This window comes from Falco naumanni, chromosome 3, assembly GCF_017639655.2.
Source record: "Falco naumanni isolate bFalNau1 chromosome 3, bFalNau1.pat, whole genome shotgun sequence".
NCBI lineage: Eukaryota > Metazoa > Chordata > Aves > Falconiformes > Falconidae > Falco > Falco naumanni.
In genome coordinates this window covers 113,573,037-113,595,053 of record NC_054056.1, presented here as the reverse complement: position 1 = coordinate 113,595,053, position 22,017 = coordinate 113,573,037, and the positions used below count along the sequence as shown (strand labels likewise).

General features: G+C 37.4%; 1 protein-coding gene across 4 annotated transcripts in view; it reads left to right on the top strand.

Annotated features, from left to right (window-relative positions):
- The window catches only part of CDH12 (cadherin 12), a 220,895-nt gene that overhangs the window by 122,585 nt on the left and 76,293 nt on the right, over positions 1-22,017 (top strand). The gene's annotated exons all lie outside the window — the stretch shown is intronic.

Below are 22,017 nucleotides of genomic sequence, written 5' to 3'. Positions count from 1 at the left end.
ATGATTAGAAGTGTTTTGCCAGCTATCATATGACTTACATAGTAATAATGAGAACACTGTAATTTCCAGTTATTTTCCTTTCATGAGGTTGCATATAGGGAAGTCTGTCCTACTGTGACATAGCTTGGTTGCTTGCTATATCAAAAAAAAGAGGATAATTTAATCTATTCCATAGTTTCTTATACAGGATGGCACAAATTTCTTATTACAGGGGCATGAAAGAACAAAAAAGATAAATTATCCCGTACTTGTTTCAGTATGTCCTTGTAATGATAGGAATACAAATGCTTCTTTTAGTGCATTGTAATCAGGAAGTTAAAGGGATGAAAAATGAGACATAATTTGAGTGATGTTGTTCTAATGACCACACATTGTTGAAGCCAAATGAGAACACACAGTGTATAAATACGGGGGGGGGGGGGGGGGGGGGGGGGGGGGGGAGGAGAGATTAAATAAGCATATGATTTCAGATATCTACTTCCAACGTTGTTGAAGTGAGTCCTTTTGAGTGAGTTCTGCCCCAGATCATCAGTAGCATCTGTATGGAGTCCTTAGTGTGTGTAGTGTGCTGTCAGAAGAATTCCTTGGTGGTTTGTGCCACAAACCCTGTAAACAATACTCATTACTCATAGCCAATAACAGTCATGCAGTCAAAAAAAGGCAATAAGAGGCAACTAATAGCTTTATTTTTGTTTAAACCACACTATTTTCTTTTGCTTGTTTAAAAAACTCTGAATAAAGAGATGGTTATCTTGCCACAAGGGCACCACTGTACATAAAACGAAGTATTTCTCAAAGATACAGCCTGTAGACTAGAAGGCCCCCTCTCTGACAAATGCTACGTTAAGACAGAGGAAAGAAATCATGTGCTTTCATTAAGCCAAGACCAGGTAAGCGTAGTCATCTTTCTTGCACTGTCACTGTTCTTTAACTAAATGTATTCCCCCAGTGAAAAGAGCAATAATGAATGCATAAGTCAGCCCTTGCATCACAGTTGAGGAACAGCAACTAATTCCACTAAAGGCAAATTTAAAAAATAAAATAAAATAAAAAATCTTTGAATATTCTCATTCATCCTTCCCACAATCTGAGATATGGAAAAGAACCACAGTCAAGGAGAACAAGCACACTGGAGGTAAAAGTCAGATTCTGTCAGATTTTGGATTAATGCCATAATACCTGTATCAATTTTTCCACACCGTTGTGGTTCTTGTCGTTTGAGTTCAATTTCAGAAGACAAGAGTTGTTCTAGAAATATATCTAATAATACAGTCCATTGTAGAAAGCAGTATTGGGCTGAAAAAAATCAGTCAGGGTCAGCAGATTTGGCTTGATCCGCATATGCGTGAAACTAGCATGACTTACTTTTCTTACTAGTTTGTTGGTTTTTTTTTTTAATTTAAAACTCAAAGTGATCATCAATCTTCCTTTTTCTGACTCGGAATCATTAGGCTAAAAAACCTGAGAAACTATTACATGATGCTTTTCTAGCAATTGTGTGATTCAATATATACGGCCTTGACACTGTGTAGTTTGCATATGAAAGCCTGTTACTGGTACCATCTTTTTTTTAAAAAAAACAAACAACCAAATCCCAAGAAACTTGATACAATATAAAATCATACACATTATAAATGTGACAAGATTTCTTTGTCAGGTCAGTAACGGAAGACATATAGATAGATATACACACATATATATGCTACATTCATGCCACAAGTCCAACTTGCATGCATTTGTGTATGCAAAAGTAGAATGTCTAAGTCCTTGAAACAAGTTTGACTACATTTGTCTGTAGAAAGGATATTTAGTTTAAGGAAATATCCATAGAAAACCAAATATACTGAGAACCAGTTGTGAGAAGGTAAAACTGAAGGTGTTCTGAGAATGGATTAGGCAGAAAGCACGCTTATAAAAGTGACAGTCCTGCCAAAATCCATTAGCGTTGCCCTGAGTAAAGTGTGAAAGACGCCAAGTTTAAATAGGAATGTCATTTTGAGAAAGCAGATGCTTTCCTTGGAGGTCTTTGCTTACAGGTCATTCCAGAGTTATGAAAAACCTGAAACCAGACTATATAAAGATGCTTATTTTTTTGTCTCAATGTATACATTTATTGCACGAAGTAGAGAAATGTTTTGGATCCACTCAGAGTTTGCTGCGCACAGGGTGCGAGGGGCCGCGTTGCTCCCGAGGCTGTTCGTGCGCATTAGCCCACGTTTGTGCAGAGACTGTCACGTCCCGTATCTCAGGTGGGTCGACTGGCACTATTATGCCTGTGTGGCTTTTAGCCCTGTGTTGGCTTGTAGCCACATAGCAGAGTGTCCAGAATTAGCACCAAACCGTCTAGTTTGTTTTTTCAGTTTAATCTGTTTTGCCCGCGCTCTCGGTAAGAGCAGTGTTTATGCCTGCCTATGTGCCTTGTTCCCCAGGCATCTCAAGCTTTCTCGCTGTCAGCTGTAGGTGCGTTTGGTTTACTGACATACCTGGGCCAGGAACAGTAAGGACAGGTGGCCTGTAGCAGGTGGGAGTCACTTCTGGGGAATGGAGGCAGATGAAGACCCCCTTACTGACAAATGTTACGTTAGGCTGAGGAAAGTGCTTTCATTAAGACAAGACCAGGTAAGGGCATAAGACTGTGTGCAGTGGTCTTCTGGTGTATTCAAAAGAAGGGTCAGGCAAAACCATGGATACTACCAGAAGTCACATTAAGATGTGGCATGAGGATAAAAAGAGGGTAAAGTTCTTGCTAAAATGAGAATCTGGACTTGAATGCACTATTTCAATCCTAAGGACCTTTAACAATAGATGTAAAATGATGCTTCTTTTAAATGATCACTTCAAATTTATTATATCTTCTAAAGTAAACCAGAATAAGCCTGTAATTTATTTTCATTTATTTATTTATTTATTTAATGGGTAGAGCCAGCTCAAGCTTCTGTCAAATCTAAGATCACATTTTTTTATTTAAAAAAAAAAAAAAAAAGGAAAATATTAGCCAACAGTAAGACATTCTGAGCAATTATGGAAGACAAACCTAAACAGTGATACTGAGGGAAAAAGCAGGGGAATGAGGTATAAAGTTTTGCTTTATTTTTACTATATTTCCCCCTAGATTCATGCAGGTTTTGCATTAGAACATGAGGGTTTTTTTCCTCAGGAAAGAAAAAAAGGAAGTTATCAGCAAATGATGACAGCAGACAACTCTACTGCTGACTAACATAGTGGGTCATCTGTGCCCATCTACCCTGCCTTGAGACACAGATGCTGTCATAAGCATAGGTCTTTTAATAACAGTAAGCATAGCCTTCATAAATGCATAGGATGTAGATAAAATGGTGAATGTGCAGATACAGATTATTAAAAAATATCTATGAATAAGAATTGAGAGCTTTTATGGACCAAATTCTGTATCCTGCTCTGAGAATGGCACCATCTTATGGATGTTCTCTTTGGAAAATTTCTAATGGAAATTTAGAGGCTGTTCATCTACCATAACCCCAAATATTTCATAAGACGTGATAAAAATTAAGTAAGAGGAGAAAAAAGGTGTTAGTGGCTAACAATGTAACTGCCACAATTGACCATTGTGGAAGCTTACTGTTATTTGTTGCATAATAAATGCCATGTGAATATTTAAGAGAACAACAAAAATTACTCAGAAACTGTAACAGCTTATTAAGTGTTCACTTGAACTATCTGTTCAGAGCTATGACCATCTAGTAAAGAAATTATTTAATAATTCTATGAAATAAAGTGGTAATAGAGTATAGGTAATCAAAATAATGTATACAACTTGGGGTTTTTTTTGGGTACAAGTTCCGTCATTTACTATTTTATTACAGCACAACTCAGTTGATTTTCTGTAGTAGTAATTTATTTTCAAGTGTGATGACAGACATATTCTCAATGATGACAGTCATTGCTAAATGCATTCTGCAGCTTACCAGTGGTGTGCAAGTCTCGGTTAATCAGTCAGGGGCTCTCCTGCAGATAACACAGGTGACGGAATCCACAGTGGTCTTTGAAGACAGCATATTCTGGTGCCTTCTGCTCATCCGTTCCACTACTACATTCCACTACCTGTAGCTTGCCAGGTAACTGGCTGAACTGCATGAACTGACAGAGCTCATTTCTGCCTAAACAGCATGCAGCCCATACAAAACATTGCTACTGCATGGCTGTCCATGAGAAGAAAGTTTAGGAATGATTACTTTATGAAAATTAACATCCATGCCATCTACATTATATAGTAGAGGAAAATATTACAGAACACTTTCCCAAAAATTTGTGCTTGTCCTAAATAAACAAATCATATTCCAGGCAATGTAAAAGAATAAGTATAGCCAAGCAGGATTTTTATTTCTGTGACCACAACTAGCAACTGATGCGTGCTTGTGAGTTTTCAGTGGGAAAATACTTAGAATTACTTAAGGACAGTCATTTGCAGCTGCAGAATTCAGTCACGATTGGAAACCCTAATAGTCCCAAGCATGTAACAGAAACATATTGAAAGCGACAAATGAAAATTAATTAAACATTTTTACATAATGGTCAAAGAGCGCATTCCCTCATTCAATGCAGTCTTCACATGCCTACAGATTTTTAAGAAAACCAGATTGTATGCTGTATTATGTGTAGCTGCAATAACAATTAAATGAATGAGCCTGTTTTCTCCACTGTCTTCCTGTAAGTTTCTCCTCAACTAGTCCCCATTCACACGATTTTTTTTTTTTAATGATAGAAAAGCATAGAGGCCCATAGAGAAAGAGAAATTAATAAATTAAAAAACCCAGCCAATTAGAAGTGGCCTGATGCTGCTTAGATTTCTCATTAAAATTCCATATAGTTTAGCTAGTTGTGACACACACTCATTCTTGCCAGCCTCTTGACATGAAGCGTACTGGTGGCACTAGATGCAGTGGGGCCAGAAAAAAAAATAGTTGTGGAGCAATGTCAATTATTTGATATGCAATACATTACCAGAAAATACAATCTCACTTTTTTTTAATCCCATAATTGATTTAAAACATTGAAATGTGTCAAAACCAGTGATTTCAAATATCACTACAAAATAAAACTAAAAAGAAGGTAAAAACAAGAGAAGTAGGTTGGTTAGAGTTGAAGGATGAAAAATGACTGAGCAGCTGAATGGCAGCTGTGTCAAGAAGCATTGCTTTCTAGGAAAGAGACAGACTACAGAAAAAGCTTTCTTGTTCTGTCAAGAGAAATCTAGACAAAGCAGGAGCTGCTTAAAGAACATTTTATCAAGCTGGGCTTGGGCAAAGTTTGAGAGTGGAAGTCCCAGAGGAGAAAGATGCAGCTGGAAGAGGAAGATGGTTGCAGAACAGGCACAATAGGCATGGGGCAGGAGAAACGAGGAGGATAAGCTAATGTAGTAAGTAAACATGAACGAGTGCAGGTTAGATTGGCTGAATTTGGAGCAGAAAACCACTTTGCTCTGTGTGGCTCACCAGCTCAAGTCTATGGAAACAGGAATACAGAAGTCAAAGATGTAGGCCTCTGGAAATTGCAAAAGATATGAATGAGTCTTCTCTGCAGCCGAGGAGACCTGTGATCAGTCTAGGTCAAGTACCACTTCTCTCTAAAGAAGAGAGAATACTTTTAGCAGCTGGATGGAAGATTTGACATGTTTATTTCTTTAGGTTTGGTTTTGCTGTTAGACAGTAAGTTGTCTCATGAGCAGAAGCCTTACTAAGTTTGAAGAGGAAAATTGAGAACTTACTGCTTTCAGATCCTGGAAATTTTAGCACCTCTTCCTGAAGCTGCAATGTGTGCTTGCAAATGCACAGGCTCCACTTCATCTAAAGGGTTCCAGGGGTGGGGGGTGGGAAGAATATTCTGCTGCAGAAATAAGGGACTGTTCAAGTGGACTGCAGTATCATCCTATGTAATACTGAATTATGTCATTTGCCATAGGCCTGTAGTAGTTACTGAAGCAAAAATGAATGCTAAAACCAACTGCTGTCTTATGCCTGAGGCTTGTTTACTAATTTTATCACCCTGTTGAATAATTTGGATCTCATTTCAGGGATCAGTTAAGTTGACAAATGTGTGGCTCTTGGGGAAGAAAATTATGTCAAAAATGTTTAGATTTAGGATATAAATAATAACATATTAAGGGTTGTTTGGGGGGTTGTTGGTGTTTGTTTGTTGGGTTTTTTTTTTTCTCCTCTAGCATCCATGATACACTTACAAGTTGAAGTACATTTGGTTTGAATCGGTTTCAACTGAATTTAGTAAAATGACCTGGGCTACCATGTGTTTGGAAGTGCTAAAAATCTTCAAGCTGATATAGAAAGTTAGAGAAATTATTTGTGTAAAAATAAAACACCCATAAAATCTTCTTAAATCTTTTAGACTCTAAACAGAACTCTTTTTAAAGATGTTTAATGTTATTTTTCAAAGGCATACCACTTTGTAAGAGGGATCAAAATATTTTGAAATTGTATTTCTTGTTTGCATTAATAATGAAATGTATCTGTGTCAGGTGACAGGAGGTTTTATATTTTAAGAGTTCCCACAGTGTTCAGTCACGTATTTTGGATGCAGAATAAATTGTCTGCATAGTTAATGATTTGAAGAAAAGAATGTTTGCAGAATCATTCAAGCAATGCTTTGAGTCAATATTTCTACCAGAAGGTCTGCTCAAAAGCAATAATTAGCTTACAAAATCAAGTTTGAAAATTTTAATTTTAATCCAGTTTCTCTGGGTAAGTATCAACATCATGGGGAACATCTGGTTTTATCAAAAGTGACAGAGCTAGATGGATTTCAAATTTCAAAACAACAAGGATATCTAAATGTATGTCCTTCACTATCCAAGGTAATGAGAGTTTTGTTGCTAATTTTAGGATGAACAGGATTTCCCCCTTCCCAAACATGGCTTTACAACAAGAAGTGCAGAATAACATGAGCTGAAATATTCTTAATTGGTAAAAAAGCAAGGAGCATAATTACAATTTGCCAGAAGATACACTCTTCAACTAGCTATAAGAACAGTTTTCTTTGCCAGTCACGGCTAGAAGAAGGAGTTATGAGAGCAGAGGTCTGGTTTTCTGATTTACCACTGACACACAGAGGTTACAACAGTGGCACATACGTGAATACAGCCTTTAAAGTCACCTAAAATAACCCCAGGAACGCTGGCTAACTTGCCACCAGACTGGCATAATTCCAGATTGAAGTTTTGCAGCCACAATCCACACAGTCAATAACACAGACTATCTTGTAAGGATTCAGACATTTATTTTTAGACACGGGCTGAATGAAGATTTAATTGATAAACACTGTCTCTATTTTGGGGTGGGCAGGTGCATTAACTTTTAGAGTGTTGAGATTGAATTTTCAAGTGCCTGAAGTTAAGCAGTAAAACTTCAGCACCCACAATTAGGACATACTGATGAAAACTATACTAATTTTGAAATAGAGTTATCTTAGAGTAATAGTCTTCTCTAAGCAGAAAAGGAGGGGGGTTTGTCCCATGCATCAAACCTCCCTCTTCCCCATATACTCCGTCACATTTCTTACTTGCCACAGTAGTAGTTTATGCTGGAATCACAGCACTGCCTTGAATCTCTCTTAGGAGGTAAAAACTGAGCCACAATGGACAAGAATATTAATAAAGGCTTTTTTGTGTTGGTGGAGAGTTCATTCACTTAAAAGCTCAATTCCAGATATCTTGAAACTGTTTGCCAGTTAGCTGATTATACACACAAAAATATTCTAGGAAAGTTTTTAAATACAATAGTGAAATTTATGCAGAAGATCCAACTTCCTTCTATTTCTCTGCTAGCAGTGGTCTGATTCCACCTGTGGTAGGTAGATAGCTGTCTTTCAGGCTCACTTGTTAATATTTTTTCCATGTTACTGAAAACGCTTAGATTTGGAGACTCCATCAATCAGGAGTGCTTATACAGAAGAAACCGAGAAGGAGAAAATGAAAGAAAGATTGACATTCCATGAGAGTCAGGAAACTGTCGTAGAAAACAGGTGTGTAAACTTGTGAATAATTAAATAAATTAAATATAAAATTTTATAAGCAGTTACACATATGAATTTTTCCAGGAAGGTGGGCAGTACAAATCTGAACTTCCTCAGTCCCAAAAAGGCAGCTAAACTGAGAACTCCCACAGCATATGTGAGTGTCTCTTACACTCCTCATGCCATCCTGGAAACAAAGGCTTACTTGCTCTTCCCTGTTTACCATGGTCAGAACTGAAATGTTTTGCTTGTATTGGAATGCTTGAAATTAACTTAAAATCTTGTTTTTGCTTGAGGTTTTTTTTTGTTTGTTTGTTTGTTCCAAAAGCCACGCTTTATCTTTCCATTTTTAAGAGGACAAACAAACAAAATCAAGTATTTCCACAGCCATAAGTTACAAGATGCCTCCTAAGATATCATAAAGTATTGTCACAAATAAGCAATGCTTTGTAATTCTGTTAGCTCTTGAGATTGTTGTGTGCTTCTTGACTGTAGTCCGTAATTCTTTCAAAGATAGGACTTTAAGGCATTTGAATATTGTGGTATACTGCTTTAATTAGCTTAGATTGGGATAGTCTGATGTTCTGCCCAATGCTACGTTTCTGAATTATGTATATTACTATGTCATGACCAGTAATATAATAGAAGAACTTTCTATTATCACAACACTACAGAGCACCAAAAATCACCATGCCTTAAATTGTCTTAGAACAGCATCTACCACTGTAAGTGTGAAGGCTTACGTTTCCATGTTATCATGGGGAATCTATCAAATATATAAATACTTTGTCAACAGTCTGGTATAGAAGTAAGAACAGGGCAAGATCTCTCTATTCCAGTCTTCTGCTTCAGTCACTGTCTTTCCTCATGCTGAGAAAAAATCTGCCTGCAGTATCTTGAAACAGAGACGTGGCAAAGAACATCCTCCTAGTTATGCCTGGGAAGTGCATTTCTCCAGTGAAACGCTGACATTTTCTTTGGCTCAGTGGGCTTTTCTTAAAAAAAACTGGTTGTAAGTCCCTAGTCCAGTGGCACACAGTCCAGAAATTTGCACGCTGTGAAGGATGCTTGAGGTTTTGTTTAACAATACTGTATTGTCAAAACATTATATTGATCCAAATTATGAGGTAAATACAAAACTGGATTTACTGTTCAGATCAATAAGAAGTCAGACTGATACACAAGAGAGTTGTAATATGATTTTAGAAAAGAAGACAGTGCAGACACATGAAAAGAAGGGAGTTTTCACATTGATATATTTGAGGCAAGACAGTCACGCTCACAGTTAATTTTAAGTGGGTATATTTAAAACTTCCATATCTTTAATATGACCTTGTGTTTTCAATTTCTTATCTCTCTTAATCACTAAGAGGGAACAGAGAGCCCAGCTGAGGAGAAAAGTCACCACAGTCAGCCCTGTGCAAGCTGTCTCTGTACATCCATTAAAAATCTGTCTTCATTGCTCTATGGTCAGTTCATTGGTCCTTACCTTGCTCCTGTAGAAGGGTAAATTATTTCAGTATTTTTGTTTTATGAAGGACCAACTACTGTGGTAAAAAGTAAGAGATGTTTGGAAAGCATATGACGACCTGTGTTTCAGGGTTTCAATCAACCATTGCAGGAATCAGACCAGGACTTACACGGGGCCATATTACCCTGAGAAAAAGGTGGATTTCTTCCACCTTCTTTTCTGAAATACCATTTGTGATGAAGGCTGAGCCTGCTGTCACTTGAAGCAACAATGCCTCTTTTACCATTTTTCTTACTTTGCAAATGAATTTGCACAAGGGGAACCTTTTGTTAGGCCTGAGGATGCCCATGGTGTCCCAAGTTCCGAAATCTTTATTATCAGACCCCTATCATGAGCATGTGGGTTACTGTTCCCTGTCACTGCTAGAAGGTTAGTGTAGTTGGATGTTGATGTAGGAAGTTATGTAGAATAGTATAGAAACTATGAATTAAGTCACTGAATGGATCAGATGAGATTTTAAATTTTAATGCAAATGTATAGAGTAAAATTGCACAGATTCTTCAGTGCTTTGATCTTAAAGTAGCAGAAAAATCTTCAAAGCAATGTTCTGATCAAAAAAATAAAGAAAAATTAGGACCATTCACAGAATATCACCTTGCATACTAGATTGTGTAAAAGTCACTGTTATGTTCTGGGGTTATTTTTGCATGTTATCATGTCTCTGCCTAATCCAGGTTTGCTTTAGAAGATTTGTAGATTTTGGGAAGGAGATAGGTCTAAAGGTAAATACAAAAAGAAAAGAAAAGAAAAAATGTTCATGAAGACTACTCCACATTCTTCTCGAGAGATTTAGACATAACTCTTTAAGTAGGTAGGAAGAGAGCTGATGCAGGCAAAACAACCTTTAAGAGTGCTCAGTATCAACATCTCCAAACTTCGTTTCCTTGAAATGTCACCAGATTAGCATGAAATTTGGTTACCAAAATTTGATCTTAAGTGTATGACTCTATTAAAATATAACTGGCCAAAATGTCCTGAAAAACTTCTTACTGTCATTCAAAACTAAAAAGATTTCTTCACCAAATTCTGATGTAGAAATTAACTTTATTCAGGTGAAGATGCCTGGGTGAACATAGTATTAAATTATTTCTAACCATGTCCAACATCTGATAAAAATAAATGAAGCAAACCAGCCTGTATATGCCAACTGAACATCTACTGAGAATCAAAGCAAAGTTATTTTAACCATTTTTTTCTTGTGTCTTGTGTAAGGCTCAACTTTTCTTATTACTGAATTCTGAATAAATCATTTGACATTTGAAGAACAGAGGTGTGAAACATCAGCTCATGAAAACTTCAAACCGTAAAATAATGGAAATACACTACTACATGGTTTCTCCTGAATTCTTTCTGTGATACCTACCAGTTGTATGTGTGATGTGTGTGTGTTAAGGGTTTTTGTGTTTGTTTTGGGTTTGGGTTTTTTTTGTTTGTTGTTGTGTGGGTTATTTTAATATGGAATTGGGGGAGTATCACAATTTTAAGACTTTTGCGACACCTTAAGAATCTCCAGGAGATCTTCCATGAGAAAAGTGAATGTCATTTCCTGGATTGTTTAGAAATGCTTCTTTTGCTGGTACTTTTTCATCTGGCATTAGAAGGGTGGTATGTCGTTGAAAGGCATGCAGCTGATATTAACTACTGCTGTACAGATACACAACATGAAAACCACCAAGTTGCATTAGCATTCAAAAGCTAGGAATCCGTTTCAGTGTATCACTTTCCTCACTCAAACTGAGCTTAATACTTAGCCTTTTATTTGAACATTTGCATCTGAAAAATATTTTGATCACACTGAAACCAATTCACAGATTAATAAATGAACACCAGCTCTGCTATTATTCTGGGGATGACTCACTTTTCCTCAAACCCTTAAGATTTCAGCGCACCAGGTATGGCTAACAGCTGACATTTCACAATTCTTTTGAAGAAAATACAGGGTAAATTTAATCTCATGCAATGTTTTTGGCAAAGTTCTTTGGTTCATAGATTTTGTCATCAGCATTTGATACCAGAACGGTTCTTTTTTGTAATAAAACTTATACCACCTCCCTACAAAACATAAATCCACAAAAAAAGCATGCTTTTATCAGCACAGTCTGGGTTTTGCCAGCATAGCTATCGTGTTTAGAGGGTGTTTTGGTTATTTTTATCTCCCACATCCTAGCTATGATGGGTACACTGCCAAAATTAAGTCCCTATTGAGTCATGGCCTGAAAAGTTATCAAGTTGACAAGATAATAAAAGCAAAAGTCAAAGTTATGTTTTTCTATTTGCTAGATTTCATATATGTGAGAGGAACTTCTGTCATATTGGTAAGAGGAAAACAATCCACAGACTTGAAAGCAGAAAGGAAAAATCACTTTCAAGAGGTGTACTTCTCAAACAGATGGATATTAAGCTTAGTATTTGCTAATTGGTTCTTCTGCTGCTCTCCTTGTGCATTTATTTCGAGCAGTTACTTTACCAGGCTACTCCTTTATGCGCGTACTGGGTATAGACTATTAGCTGCTATTTCAAGCTCCTCGTTTTCTTCAGAAGTGCAACCTCTGTAAACATTATCACAGCCTTGGGACTGTGTAAGCAGCTGAATGTCTTTATAAATAAATAAATAACCTAAATTAATAAAAATAAATAAATTAAATAAATATTGAATCCTAACAGAGTCATTATTAGCTTAGCTAGATTGTGTGCCCTTAGTGGCTTAACTCTGGCCGACCCCAACAGATGAGGGTAGGAAAAAAAAGGGAAAAGAAAATAATTGCTTTGCTGATTTCCAAGCTAAATAATTATCTAAAAAAACCACAGCTGTGGGTTTCCCTTGTTTACCCTCATCATCCTTGAGGGAGACAGGGATGGCCAGAAGAAAGTGACCTATTAATTAATTTGCAAGAAAGACTTTAAGAGACAAAACCAGTGTGGGTAATAAAATGTGCTGACTCTTTCTAAAACCTTAGTTCTAATTTATAACGCATTTATGGCATAAGGAAGGAGAAACAAAAAAATCTCTCCTTCACAATGCCATGTCTTCCAATTCACCAAGAAAAAACCCTCAAGAGTTAAAGCACTGTTTTCCAGATGAAATCAGAGTGCATATGTAATTCAGTTTAACAAAGCCAGCTTCCATACTCCCTGGGTTGTTGCCACTGTAAATCAAATGTTATTCTAGAGATACTAGAAATATGTTTGTGCACTAAATGCTGAGACTTGCAACAGCTGCTTTTAGCTACCAGCAGAGAAAAGTATTAGCAAAAAGCTGCCATTCTTCATCAATTACAATAGGGAATGGCAGTATTACTTTTGTGGACATGGGTGCTTCTGACAGCTGAGAGAAAAATATATATATGTTCAGTGGGATGTCTGGAATACAAAACAGGGGAAAATTGTACTTCCCTGATTATGTCTAGTACTCAAGATATTGATGGAGCCAGCAAGCTTGTGTTATTATCAGGGCTGCACAGCCATGAATACATAAACTGGAAACTAGTTTTTCCAAGTAAAATATGCCTTCCTTACATTACTTTTGTGTGAGTCAGCTTCAGGAGTATATCTTCAAAACATATTATTGGTAATTTCATCTATAAAAGATAAGCCCCAAAAGGGCAATGTCAGCATCCCTCTTTACAGATGCACATGTTCTCCCAGTACTGGAGCTTTGCTAAAACTGCTAGTGGCAGGTCAGGGGAATATTTATTGAGACAGGGGATCTCCTGATCTGAATTGCAATGTATGCTGCAGTGAGTCATTGTTGAGGTTTAACCGTGGCTGTCAACCAAGCCCCACGCAGCAGCTTGCTCACTCCCCCCATGTCGGGGTGGGGGAGAGAATCAGAAGAGTAAAAGTGACAAACTCGAGGGTTGTGACAAAGACAGTTTAATAGGGAAAGCAAAAGCTGTACATGCAAGCAAAGCAAAGCAAGAATTCATTCACCACTCCCCATGGGCAGGCGGGTGTTCCGCCATCCCCAGGGAAGCAGGGCTCCGTCACACGTAGCAGTTACATAAGAAGACAAACGCTGTAACTCCGAACATCTCCCCCTTCCTTCTTCATCCTCCAGCTTTATATACTGAGCATGACATTCTGTGGTATGGGATATACCCCTGGCTAGTTTGGGTCAGCTGGCAGGACCTAAGAAACTGGAAAGTCCTTGACAGTATAAACATCACCCAGCAACCAGCAACAACAAAAAATGTCAGTATATTATCAACATCATTCTCACACCAAATCCAAACCACAGCACTGCACCAGGTATTAAGAAGTTAACTCTATCCCAGAAAAAAAAAAAAAAAAAAAAAAAAAAGAAAAACAAGAAAAAAAAAACCACAAGAAAGATACCTGTTGATTAGGTTCTTACTTGAATTCTGTAAAGAGGATGGAAGTTGTTTGGGTTGCCAAGGTGCTATCCTTGGAATTGTTTAGGAATAATATGGTACAAAGTAGTGAGTTTCTCTGCCAACAGCTATGCCCCTCCTTCCTCCTGTCCATAAAAAAAAATGTTTGCATAATCGTCTGATTTCTTTCAAAAGTACTAGACACCAACGGAGTGACAAAATCATCAAATCACACATGTGGTAGAGGAGACACAGTAAGATGCTGACAACTCGTCTACCTGTACAAGAAAACCATGTTGGGGGAACAAAAAGAAAAAAAAGAAAAAAAAAAGAAAGCTTATGACAGAAGATATGCTGTTTGATCTTTACTCACCATGAGCAGATGCAACTACCTTAATAGTCCATTACAAAAAGAAAATTCCATGAAAATTCACATACAATGTCTCATACTATTTCCTACTAACAAGAGACACAAAAGAAAGCGAACAAGACAAATGGGGAAATCACAGCCATTGACTTCAAAAAAGGAAATTTGAGCTTGTTTCGGGAACTGCTGGAAGGATCCATAGGAGCACCTGAAGAGGTTGTGGGATCTCTGTCATTGGAGATATTCAAAAATTGTCTGGACGAGGGCTTGGGCAACCTGCCCTGACTGAACCTCTGATCTACATGGAGTGGAGAGAGGTTCCAGCCAGAGCCTGTGGAACACTTACAACGTGCTGAAGCCCTGCTCTTATTTCAGTATCCCTTCCCTTCTTGATTACCCCAAACCTTACTGCTCCCATCCAGCCCTCTTTTGCCTCTTCAAAACCACAAAGCAGGTCCCTCTCACTTTTTGTGAAAAATAATGCACTACCACTACTTAACGGAATTTTAGTATTCATTACCAAACTTAATGGGATTTGCAGGCTTTCACTAGAAAGCTTAATGAGAAAAGACTTGACATATCACCACCTCCTCTTTTCTTCGTCTACGCAACTCAATTGACTATACCTTATTTTTGAAGGAACCATGTCTAAATAAGTCTGTTGTCTTATTCTTCTAGCCTTGAATTGTCTCATTTTCCTCTACAGTGAAATAACTCATTTATCTAGTTCCAGTTGAGTTTTATGAATTCTTGGTCATGCCCTTTAGTTCAGCAAACTAAGCATAAGAAATTTGATTTCCTCTTTGGTTTTTTGGAAGCCAGCAATAGCTCCACAGTCAGCAAGGTACCCCATCTACACATTGGTGATGGCAAAACTTACTTCCAGATTGAAAGAGTACCAAAGGTCAATATTTTAGTATTTTATAAGAAAAAAAAATCAATAAATTAAGTGCTGTTTTTAAATTGGGGAAGGTCTGGATTTTGTAGTATTTTTTTATCAAAATTTGCCTGGTCATTCATAAGCAATTTGAAAATATCAAACTGGGTATATTAGAAAATTTCAGTATTTCTTTCTAGTGCTCGTTGAATGGGAAGAGATGTAATCAATGCTTCTCTTCTTCCAGAGACTTGATTTCGGCAAAGTAGCATTTTTACTAATGAAAGACTGTCAGAAAAAATGGTAATAGTTCTAGAAATCAAATCCTTATTTCATAAGCATTCTCATTATGGTATAAACTCAGGCTTTTTATAGTTCCCTCCAGTCATTCTAATATAAACTGTGAGGCTTTTTGGTGCTATTTGAGTCAGTTTGGCCAATGAATTAGAGATCTTGGACCCCATTCTATTTGCAGTTATGGCTAGATTGCCTTTGGACTTCAGCCAGAGTAAAATTCAGGCCAGTGTGTTTGCTGTGACTAAACCAACTATTTACAATGTTAGTCCTCAATATTGTCTGTATTATTTTAAAGAAAATATAATCTTCATTAAAATTCCATACCATTACCTTGAGCCATGTGAATGGTTTAGCATTTTTCTTTTCTTTCTAAATGTAGATAACTACATAAGCACATCATTCCATTCTTCTGCATTTTATAATGCCTTACATCAAATATTTATTGATTACACATAAAAAATTATAAACATAAGTCTTTTTAGATGCTATCATATAAGCTATTTCCAAAGAACAAGAAATATTGTATTTGTTTTGTTCATTTGATTATTCCATGTAGTAATGTAAGTACATATTTTAATTAAAATGTCATGAGCTATAGTAAATGTGATCCTCCATCACTACCTTTGTGCATTAAAGATTTACAGCTGTAGCACCCTGTATTATTGCCTGGAAAAACAATAATTAGATTTTAGAGTCTATTTTTAAAAATATATTGGGTTTACGCTTTGCAGTAAAGTAGAAAGCTTGTTAGATACAATGAGCAATGCTTGCTAATATTGAAAGGATGAGAAACTAATTTCAGAAAACCTGTGTAGAATATTAGGTATGTATTTAAGTTAGTAAATGACTGGAAGCACATTAAAACAAACAAACAAACAAACAAAACAACAAAAAACCCATGTCTGTTGTGAATGACCTCTAATAAAAAATACAAGCTTTACATATTATTTGTTTTTTTGTAAAAGACCTGACAGATTAATTAATACCATTGGAATTGCTGTCACTGTGAAATGAATTATTTTTCATATTCAGTGCCTGCTGTTTATCAGGCTAGACTATGACTTTGAATCTCGGCCTTTATAAAACTTGGTTTGTAAATCAGCATTTCTTCCTTCTTTTGTGTAACAAGGTTGAATTACCAGGAGCATGTAGCTAAGAATACATAAACTAATATTTTTAGGCAACTAGGAATTGGTATGTGCAGGGATGATCAGGCATCTGGGTCCTTGGCAGAATTTTCAGGCAGGCTGCTGGCTGCTGCTGGCTGCTTCCTTCACCTTGCAACATTGCATTTTGGTGTGAGAACTTAGACCTAGATATGGATTCATCTGCAATGTTTCACATGCCTACCTGTTCATCTCTGGTACATGCCGACCAGTGCTACCAGGCTCCCTGTGCCCAGCCCCTAGTGCAAAGCAAGCTACAGGTGCCTGGCATGAGTGTGGATGCCTATATGGTAGAAGTCTGATAACAGATTACATGAACTCCACCATAAGTATCATGGTGAAAGCACTTTTTGTGGCTCACACTATTTTAGCAAATCTTTGTTTTAGTAAATGATTTCTGTATTGGAGGAAGTTGCTGCTGGTGATATAGTAGGAGCCACTTGCTTGTCATGGTAGTTTTGGAAAGGGGAGATAGTCACTGCTCTGTTAAAAAGATATTAATTGGTTTTAAGCTGCTATTACTAGGTGTTAGGAAATAAATGATGGAATAAGGGATGAGCTCCAAAACCCATTCACAGCCACAGCAGCTTTGCTTTGAACAGTCAAAAACAGACAAACACATTTACTGCTATATCTGTTACTTCAGTCTCCCAAGACATGTATGGGTTAAATTTATGAAAAATTGCCAACATTGCTTATTAAAAATTCTCCCAATAACACATTCAATACCTCACATGACAACTTCTTAAATTTTTTACATCATAACAAGAAAAATTAAGGTTGCTTGAATATCTTAATTTAACATTTCTTATCTAAACCTGTTTGAACTTGGGAGAAGCTGATGAATATACTGAGTGGGTAGTTATTGATTTGTGTTAATTTAGTATGCTTTGCAAAGTTCCTTTTATTCTGAAGTCTTAGCAATCCCTGCATTCAGTCGTAAATCACAGAATAACAGAATGGTTTGGATTGGAAGAGACCTTAAAGATCATCGAGTTCCAACCCCCCTGCCATGGGCAGGGACACCTCCCACTAGACCAGGTTGCTCAAAGCCCCGTCCAGCCAGAACGCTTCCAGGGATGGGGCAACCACAGCTTCTCTGGGCAACCTGTTCCAGTGGCTCACCACCCTCACAGTAAAGAATTTCTTCCTAATATCTCATCTAAATCTACCCTCTTTCAGTTTAAAACCATTACCCCTTGTCCTATCACTACAATCCCTGACAGAGAATCCTCCCCAGGTTTCCTGTAGGCCTGTACTGGAAGGCCACTATAAGGTCTCCCCAGAGCCTTCTCTTCTCCAGGCTGAACCCCAACCTTCTCAGCCTGTCCTCACAGGAGAGGTGCTCAAACCCTCTGACAATCTTTGTGGCCCTCCTCTGGACTCACTCCAACGGGTCTATATGTTTCTTACGCCGGGGGACCCAGAGATGAATACAGCCCAGAAAGCCAACTGTATCCTAGGCTGGCAAAGTCCCTCTGGATGGCATTCCTTTCCTTGAGTATCAACCACACCACTCAGCTTGGTGTCATCCTCAAACTTGATGAGGGTGCCCTCAATTCCACTGTCCATGACTCTGACAAAGTTCTTAAATAAGACTGGTCTCAATACAGTCCTCTGAGGGACACCACTGGTCACCCAGAGATTGAGCTATTGACCACAACTCTTGGAGTGGGACCACCCAGCTAATTCCTTATCCACTGAGTAGTCCACTCGTCAATTCCATGTCTCTGCATTTTAGAAACAAGGTTATTCTGTAGGGTAGAATTAAAATCAATTACAATTTTTGGATTTGAGTTTTATTTTCTGTTTTATTTCACCGGGAGGAAGTACATTTATGAATTCCGCTTATGCTAGCAGGTAGTGTCATGCTGATGTATCTTATTCATCACATATGACTTTTTGTTCTGGGTTATATTTTACTGCAGATCTGAATAGAATTAAGTACTCTACCATGTGCATAAAAAGGTAGGCATAATGAGATAAAATATAAATAACTTTATAGCTATTAAATACACATAATCTTCCTTCTTGATCTCTTTCATAACAACAATAATGAAATGTCATTTAACCAAAAGCAGTCAATACCAGATTTATTCTAGGTATTGATTTGATAAAATAATATAGCAAATAAATGAGTTGGAATTTCATCTATAATTCTATAAATAAATGAATAAATCACACTGTTCATACAAAAGTAAAAAGTTCTTAAAGGATACATATTTTTTTCCCTAAGAAAAGGACTGCAACATTTTTTGCACAAACTTTACCAGAGCTAAATCTGCCTTCTGAATATGACCTAGCATAGCAAACTAGCATATTTTACAGTCCTTTTCAAAGTACACTGTCATTAATTTTTCCTGAAGTAAGCTTCTAAGGATTAAAAGGAAAGCTTTGCTAGTGGTAAATACAGTTACAGAATTGTAACTGAAATGGATAGGAAACAAGCATTGCTATTTAGCTAACTCTTTAAGTACTTCAAAGGCACAATGCTTTCTTCTTAAATAATTTCCTCAAAGCAGAATCACATTTATGATTTATTTTGTCTCATTGCAGCTCCAATGTATCAGTTAATATTGATTTCAAATCTCAAGATCACTACAACATTAGGTTTAAGAGTTCTTTTTTTAAAAAAAAGCTGACATATAGACTTATATTATGTGGTATTTTCGATTTGCAAGTGAGGTGCAGTGAAGCAAAACTCTTAAAGATGATAGATGCTAAAGTCCAAAAGTACTGCAAAGGTATTAATTAGGTAGCATGTGATTTTCCTCTCTAGCTAACTTCAAAAGCCTTTTATCTGTTGAAAAGAGTCATCAGGAAGTCACTAGTAAAACGTGTGACTCGCCCCCTTGAGGTGATGGCCTCTGTGTGACAGGTCTACTGTTTTATCAGATAGTCTCAAGTGTTCATGAGAACTTCATTATGGTGTATGCAAGTTCTCTCTTGATAACCTGTGAGAAGGCAGGCTATTATGGCTAGCCTTCCAGAACAGTAGATTTTTAAATCCTGACCTTTGATAGTTCTTCCCAGTGTTCAGCACTTCAGAAAATAGGTGCACTTTTGTTTGTAAACTTAGGTTCTGCCCTTGCATTTGTAAATCTCGGTCTGCCTGTCCTGTTCTCTTATGCAAAATGTTGCTCCCTTCAGGGTGCAAAGTAAAGGTCTTGCTAACATGATGATAAAATTTTGTACATTTGTACTCAGAAGGCAAACTAAAATCAGCTCCCTTAGGTAGCACCCAGTGTGGCATCAGAAATGAGTCCTGGCCCAGAGGAGACTCGGGAATGTGTGACAGTACCACCTTTTTTCAGCAAACCAGTCCTGAGGAAGCACACCTGTCAGCCAGAGCACTCAGTTACCACGTTCCAGTTCAGACCTCAGCGTGTTGGGAATCTGATGCCTTGCTCCAGCGCTTCAAAGGGGAGTAAAACTCAGCAGCTTAAGGTCAGAACACAGTAGAAGACTGAACAATTTGGTAAGGAGGAAAGGTGGCAGCAATTATGTCAAAAGGTATCATCTATTTTCAGTGGAAAAAGTAGACTGAATTTTTTAGGTTGGAAAGGCAGTGAGATACTGTAGCAATGAAGGAAGACAGTTGTGTGTGTACTGGGAAGGGATGTTGTACTGTACAGTGAACAAGCATGACATGGTTTGTCAAAGTTACTGCTCCAAAAGGAGCAGATCTTGCTTTTTCTCCCACAGCAGTAAGGGCCTAAAGGTGCCACATATAGTGAACGTATTTTTTTAAGGGAACGGGGAGGAAATTTGAAAGGAGGAATCTTGGTCACTGGAGTAGAACTGAGTTATTGCTGTGGCTCCCTTAATTTCTGAAGCAGAAATCAACTGAAAGTAGGAGATGCTATTACAAAGATAATCCTTATGGACATGAATAGATGAAAGCCATCAAAGGCTCTACAAGTATTAGATAGCTTCTGTCTGTCATTCCAACAGGAAAATGTATTCCTCCGGCAGGGCTTGTCTAAGCTCTTTAATGTGTAGTCAGTTATAGTTATAGTTATGTGTTATGTAAAGAAAGACAAAAGTGTTTGAGTAGATACTGCTTCCACAATTGTTATACTGAACCTGTGCTTTCTCTTCTCTAACATGTATTTTTCTTCACCCTTCACATCCAGAAAACCAAGAGAGTAACCTCAGGGTTTTAGTTAACTGAATCCTTCTCAGTGGTTTATTTTCATTCATTTGTTGATTGCTAATCTTTTTTTTTTTTTTTTTTTTTTTTTCCTTTTAGAAGTTGATATTAAGGAAACTTGCCCTCAGCTTAAACCATGATCAACCTATTGACTTTAAAAGTGATTGTTAGTCAAATAACACTTATATTTCTTTGTCTTGTTCAGGAGATAGAAAGAATATCTCTTGGGATACCTTTTCATTCTCTATTATTCAATAAATGACTGTAACAGGAGTAGTCTTGTATGACCAGCCATCAAGCAGCAAGTATTTTTACAATGTTAATTCCAAACCCTTCACCACCATTGTCAATCCCCATATGGAGAGATTGGGGGAGGGGATTGGGAGAGGGGATTGAGTGAGGGGGAAAATCCTCCAAACAGCTACCTTTGCTATCAGTTACTTTCCTGTCTAAGTTGTAGGACCTTTCACATGGAGCGTCTCTCAGTGAGGCACTCTGAGAAAAAAACTTCAGGAAGTCCATTAAGGTTAATTTTAGATTGTGAACATCCTTTGCAACTTGACAGTTTTCTTTTCAGTAAAGGAGCAGTCTTGAAGTGCTTGCAGTATTCCATAGATATTCTTGAAAAAATGTCAGTGACCTCCAAAGGCAGGACATTTCTTAAAACAAGAACAGTGGAGATAACACTCCTTCTTGTGCTCTTATGTAGGTTGTCTTAACTTTCACTCATCAAATCAGCATTGCAAATTCCAACATTCATTTGCACAGATCATAGGCCACTTAATTATGCAAAGCTAATGGGAAAGCCTAAATATGTGGCTGTTTGTTTTGCTGAAGACTATAGTTTGAGCACTGTTTTCATTATGGTACAGTGGGGCAATGCAGGTAAATTGCTCAGCAACTAACTAGTAGGAGTGAAAAGATATTTCTGCAAGACTGTTGCCATTTCCAGTGAGTTTTCTGTTTTCATGTGCAATTCTTTTGCTCCATGGTTCCCCTTTAAGTCAGTATATAAAGCAAACTACAGTAGGTCTGGTTTATAACCACAACTGAAAATAGAGTGTCAAGGGGAGATTCGTCCTCCATAATATTTTGGTTTCCTAATGAGCTGTATGGGAAAGGCAAGAAGACTCAAGCCTGGATTTGGAAGACAAATGGCTGAACCAAACACCTAATTTCATCCTACAATCGAAATGTAAATTCCACCTTTACAAGGCTGCAATATAGTTTATTCTAAGGTACATAGAGATTAGTTCACTGGCAGATTCAGGAGCTGCTTGGTCAAATAGTTGTT